This window comes from Mus caroli, unplaced genomic scaffold, assembly GCF_978045245.1.
Source record: "Mus caroli unplaced genomic scaffold, Mus_caroli_1 scaffold_6, whole genome shotgun sequence".
Lineage (NCBI taxonomy): Eukaryota > Metazoa > Chordata > Mammalia > Rodentia > Muridae > Mus > Mus caroli.
Window position 1 is genome coordinate 66,482,912 of NW_028227261.1, and position 6,000 is coordinate 66,488,911.

At 38.4% G+C, this 6,000-nt stretch overlaps 1 long non-coding RNA gene across 1 annotated transcript in view; it reads left to right on the forward strand.

Annotated features, from left to right (window-relative positions):
- Positions 1-5,461, forward strand: part of LOC110292185 (uncharacterized) — a 43,725-nt gene extending 38,264 nt beyond the window's left edge. The window contains exon 3 of the long non-coding RNA XR_015047236.1: positions 5,400-5,461. This is a non-coding gene — a long non-coding RNA (uncharacterized LOC110292185). The remainder of the gene's footprint in view (positions 1-5,399) is intronic.
- The last annotated feature ends 539 nt before the right edge of the window (positions 5,462-6,000 follow it).

The following is a 6,000-nucleotide window of genomic DNA, read 5'->3' on the forward strand; positions in this document are numbered from 1 at the left end:
CCTGTGCTCTAGCTACCCCGGTGCTGGTCCGGCCGGAAGAGACAGTTCCAGTCTCTTAACCTCACTATAATTTAGTTTCTTGAGAATGTCTGAAAATGACAGTAACACAAGGAAAAGCACGAATCTGCCCTAAAGCCAGCTCCTTTGGCTTCCCTGAGGCCCTGCGTTCAGGGCTTCTCTACAACGTAAAGGTTGTGTGCTGGAAGAGGCAAGTGAGTGGATGGATGTGTCAAGCTTCTGAGCGTGTTGGAGAGTCTAAAATGAAACAGTCAAAATCTCATCCTAAAACTGAGAACAAATTTGTGCTTTGTCTTATTTTCAGTTGAGACGCTGATATTCCCAATAAAATCAGGAATACTAGGAAAAATGGATAACGGGTATTAGGTAGGTGTGTAAGTGTGTCTTTTCAAAGAATGTAATTGCGTATATTGTAGAGTCAAATTTTGCTTCGAAGTGTTATGAAAAACTCACTTAATGTACATACATCATTAGGGCTTTCTAAATGCCACCAATTCACAAATAAAAAATCACCAGTGGTCAATTTTTGCATGCCTAGATATCTGCTTGAATATTTAGTTATAAAACATGTCAGGAACATATGTGCTTGGTTGAGGTTGTTTCATGTATGGTGGCTCAGACAGTGGTCCGTTTCTAAGCTGCTGGTGTTCCTGCCAGCTTTTACCTATACATGACTGAACATAAATTATTTTTTAATACAGTTCATTTTTTGAGTGTGAACCAGTTCATTATACAAAAGAACAACTGTCTTCATTATACTATATACTTTCAGACCTCTCCCTTGAGCCACAAAAATATCCACGCAGAGCAACACTGATTTCATGAATTTGCATGCACTTCCTGACTCTTTTCTCAGAAAATTATAAGCCAGCTAACTTTCTTAAAGAGCACTTTCCATTTCCTATCTCTTCTCATAAAATCCCAATTCCATCAACTATTTCCCCCCCCCCTTAATTGTACCTTCCTAACTTAGGACAAAATAGCCATTGAGAGATTTTACTTGGTTGAATATGTCTCTCTTGAATTATTTGATGGTGCCACATTTGTAAACAAAATGAGAAAAAAGTAGAGATGAGAGAGATGGGCCTGGTCAGACTGGGTTAGGAATTAAATAGATGAAAAACCAGCAATATCTATTTTTAACCATAGCCATAAAAGCTCCCTCCTCATCCTTCTGTCTCCATGACCCACCCCCATTCTCTCTGGCCCATCAGTTCAGAGGCTATGGAAAGGTAAGTAGTGTTGAATAAGAGAAAAGTTTAGAGGAACCCCAAATTTCCTAGGAGGATAATAATCATTTTTTAAAGAAAAGGTCCTGCAGTTTCATCTGGCAAAGTGTCAGATATGGTGGTAGCCTATATATAGGAAAGGTTTCAAATGGAAAATGTATTGGAACTTGGACCCAAAATCATTGGCTACATGGAGTTTGGTAGGTGAGGGAGAGAGGGTTGTTTGCCTTGAAAATCAGAGAAAACGATCAACAAATATTTTGAGTATAGAAGGAAGAAGGTGGAAGAAACTATGTGTGGTGTGATTGTCTGGACCAAGAACCCTTGAGGATGAGAAAGCTGATGATAGAGTTACAGACTTCTTAGGAAGTATTCTGTGCCTGTGCTGTCCTTCCAAAATCTTGAGTTCATATCCATCAAAACCAAACACAGGGAATATGACCATATGTGTGTGTGTGTGTGTGTGTGTGTGTGTGTGTATACGTGTCAATAATATCTCCTGGAATAACTAACTGCCTTTCTGGGACAATTTCCCTTCTGCTTCAATAAGTCCATGAATTATTTCACTCACCATGACAAAATTCTTTTTATTTCTTTGAACATAGTAATTTCATTCTTGTTTTAGAAGTCTGTTTTCCCCAGACGAAGAATTCTAAGTTGGCAGCGATTCTGGTTTAGCATTCTAAGATTTCAGTCCATTCTCTTCTGGTTTCTAACATTTCCGTTGAAAACTGTGAGAAAACAGCTGTTGATCCTTTTGAAGATAATGTGTCTTCTTCCTCTAAGTGCTCCTGGGATGTTCTCTTTGTTTCTGGCTTTTAGTAGTTTTATTGTAACGTGTATAAGCATGGCGAGATTGCTCTGTAGTTATCCTGCTTGGAGTACAAAGAGTTCTTTACATCTATGTAAAGAGCTTTCATCAGCGTCTTTCATTCGTCTGGAAATGTTTGGGTCGATGTTCTCGTCTAAAGGAAACTTAGGCACACATTGTGAGACCTTTCCCCTGAATCCCCTTTTGTTTGTTCTTTGTGTTTTTTTCTTCTGTTTTGTAGGACTCTAGTCTGAATACTTTCTGTTGAACTATATAATCAAGGCAGTAACTCCAGTACTCTCTTGTTTATGGTATTTAAATGACTTCTTGAATTTTAATTAAAAAACACCTTTTTATTGACTCTTTGTGAATTTCACATCATATACCCAATCCCACTCATCTCCCCACTCCTCCATATGCACCCTTGCAACCCTCCTCCAAAACAAAGTAAACCATCTCACAGTGGAAGTTGTGGTGTATCATGGTGTGTCATAGTATAGCTTTTCGTCCAAACAACTTAACTTGCAATGAGTCATTGGTCTACTTTGAGACCTCTGGCTTTTGCTACACCATCAATACTGCATCCTCACTGAGAATCCTTTCCATATCTTGTTCTTGTCTGTGTCATGGGATCCTGCATCTCCTGCAGGACCCATCCCTTCATGCACTCCAGCACTTCATAAAAGCGAGAGAATTATACTTATAATTTTAAGTGTTTTATTTTTCTTGAAAACTATTATTTCGGGTGGTTCATAAATATTTTTTTTGAGAAATTTGTACATTAAATTTTGATCATACTTAGGAAGATCAACAAATCAGACCTCCCAGAGCTCTCAGGGACTAAACCACCAACCAAAGAATATACATGGGTGGGTCCATGACTCCAGCTGCATATGTAGCAGAGGATGGCCTTATCTGGCATCAGTGGTCTCCTGTGGAGACTTGATGCTCCAGCGTAGGGGGATGCTAGAGTGGTAAGGTGGGAGTGGGTGAGTGGGTAGAGGAGCTCCCGCATAGAGGCAAAGGTGGGGAGGGTGGGATGGGAGGGCTTTGGAAGGGAAACCCGGAAGGGAAACAACATTTGAAATGTAAATAAATAAAATAACCAATTTTAGAAAAGGAGAAAAAAGAAGTCATTAGAAGGTGGATTAATAAATAGTCCATGTAGCGGGATAATGTAACACTCTTCTTATGGCCCTATGGCCTATGGAGCCACAGGTTCAAGAGGCTGAACTTTTAAGTTCAGAGTCATTCTGTGTAAGGAGCCATTGTTTTCATCAGTCAATAACGTTTCCCCACATGTGGAGTGGGTTTCCATAAACACAGAGAGGAGCAAGTAAAATTTCGTTAGTTTTTCTTTATCATTTTATATAAATAAAGTAATAAATCCCATACAAAACAAAATAGGGATAAAACATAATTTGGTCAAATAAAAATATAGCTCTTCAATGTGAGATGTCATTTAAAAACAAACTAATATCTCTTTGATATCCTTTCTTGAATACAAGAAGTAGGAATTTACTTTTGATATTTTTCAATACTAACAATGTATCAGAGTTCTGATATGTAAGCTCCTGAGATTTTTTCCAGCTTAGCCAGCACCTAGAGCTTGTCTGTGGTTTATGTCTTGCAATGCTTTGCTGTTGGGTGCACTCTCCCAGGTTGGTGGTTTTGGTCCCAAGACAAGTACTTCAGCTCCATGAGACAAAGGCCTCAGTTCAAGTGGGTACCTTCTGAGGCTCAGTGCTTTCCTGAAAGATTTGTCTTCACAAACCCCAGAGGAACAGCGATAATCAATGTTTAGCTCAGCCCTGTCACTTCATACAAACACCAGCTGTTATAATTGTAGGTATTAGCACACAGAGCGTTATTTTTTTTAAAAAAAACCAACTGTTAAGAAAAAGATTTTAAAAGAAGCTCAAAGCAATCTGGAAGCATGAAACAAAACCACAGAATGCGTTTAAAAAGACAGAAAAATTAATCTATCTCTGGGTCACAATTTGTGTTTGTTTCTTTCAGACAACTTTAAACTCTTAGTTTTTCTTTAATGTATTAAAATATACATAAATCTAGGAAAGGCATATAATACACATGAGCTAAAGATCAGAAATTTCTGATATGTTGAAGCAATAAAGATTGTCTTCTATTCAACTAATTGAATCTCTGTAATTATATTTTCTGTTGGTGTTTAGTGGTAACATTAATAATAGAACAGGAGACGTACAGACACATAAAACACACGTTTTGCATTTGTGACATGCAGAATGCTAACTTAAGAAATATATCCACAATGACCACATCTGCAGATTTATGCATGGTATTGGTTCATAGACAACTCTAGTGCTTTCTTCATTGTTATCTCTGTTTGGTGAATGGTCACCTCTGTCTTTACATCAACAGAATCCTGTTATAGTTTACCTCATAAGCTCCACATAGCCCTGCCCATTTCCTTAGCCTCTGACATAATTATCTCTTTCTGGGCATGCCTACCGCAGCCTTCCTTCCAACTGATGTTTCCTCTGTTCTTATCTCTTCTCTACTCAGGACCTCAGTGGGCCTTGAAACACCGAGTTCCTCGCCTCACCCCAGTATCTCCGCATCCCATCCTCCCTAAATCACTGGATCCTGTGGTTCACTAGCAGCTTGGTCGCTTTTAGCTTCATACTTTCTTTCCTCTGGCATGTTAGCAATCTCAAGACCTTTGAACATACCCCTGTAGCTTAGGATTGCTTTGCTTTTTATTGGATGTCTTCTTGTTTTTTTTTTTTTTAATGCTAAATTTCTTGAACCTTCTGTCAACAGTGATTTTATTTTCCTAAATAAAAATAAATAAATCTGATCTGAAAGAAAAAGAAAGTGCTATCAGGGAAGAACAACAAACTCTTGGAAACTATGACCTCGGATCATTCTGGGATGTGTTGTTGCCTCACTTTTATCTCCTGTCTTAATAAAAGTGCAAGGATCACGGTGCAAAGCCCCAGTGACCAAGTTACAGACCACAGCACTACTTACACTTACTGACTTGCAGAATGTTGGTCCATGTAATGGTACTACAAAACCCTGGTGTGAGTAAAATACCTTCTGGGATCTCATCTCTCATGTATGTCCTGCCTGCCTGTGCTCGCCCATGTCTGTGTGACTGAAGGGTTCTCAGAAAGTTAGTGCTGTTTTGTAAGATCTTTACCTTGTGCACCATGGATGGTATTAGTGACCTAAGCATGTTTCCCGGAGCACTGACCCCAAAGGATATTTTATAGAATCATTTCCTTGAACACATGCGTTAGGAAAGTGTTATGTTCCTCAATGCTCTTGGTAATCACCATTTGGCTAACCTGTTGCAGGTTTTTATGAAGTTTTGCAGTCAGCTCCCACTTCCTTCACTAAAATGCCTTTACAAGCCTACACAACACACTTTTGAAACCACCTGATCAGGTAATGTATGTCATGAATTTAATTTTCTGTAGATATGAAACTTGTGTCTAGGATGTATTGAGAGAATATAGCTATTTTTATGTTATATTAATAAAACAATAAAAGTTGAAAGTTTATGTTAGGAAAATTACTGTTAAACATTTTTTTCTAGAAAGAGTTACAATGCAGAAGTTAGGAGTGGTCCCTGGAATGGCAGGCTGTGCTATTCTTGTTAGATGCGAGGTGTGTGCCACAGTGTAAGAGGATGATTGATACATTTCTAGACATTGGTGATACAGTGACATATTTTCAAAACATATTTCTCAAATCCATTCTGGATGAGATAATTTGGGGAGAATTATAACTAAGACTCCAAACTCCCAGAACCAATGACACTTCCATTATCCACAGTCTCTGTGCGTCATCTAACCTACAAGTCCTACAGCTAGTTTTGACGTGTAAGCAGATGATATTTTTGTCTAATCAGCAACATAAAAGTGAAATGATAAAGATGTAAAATCAAAGACTCAC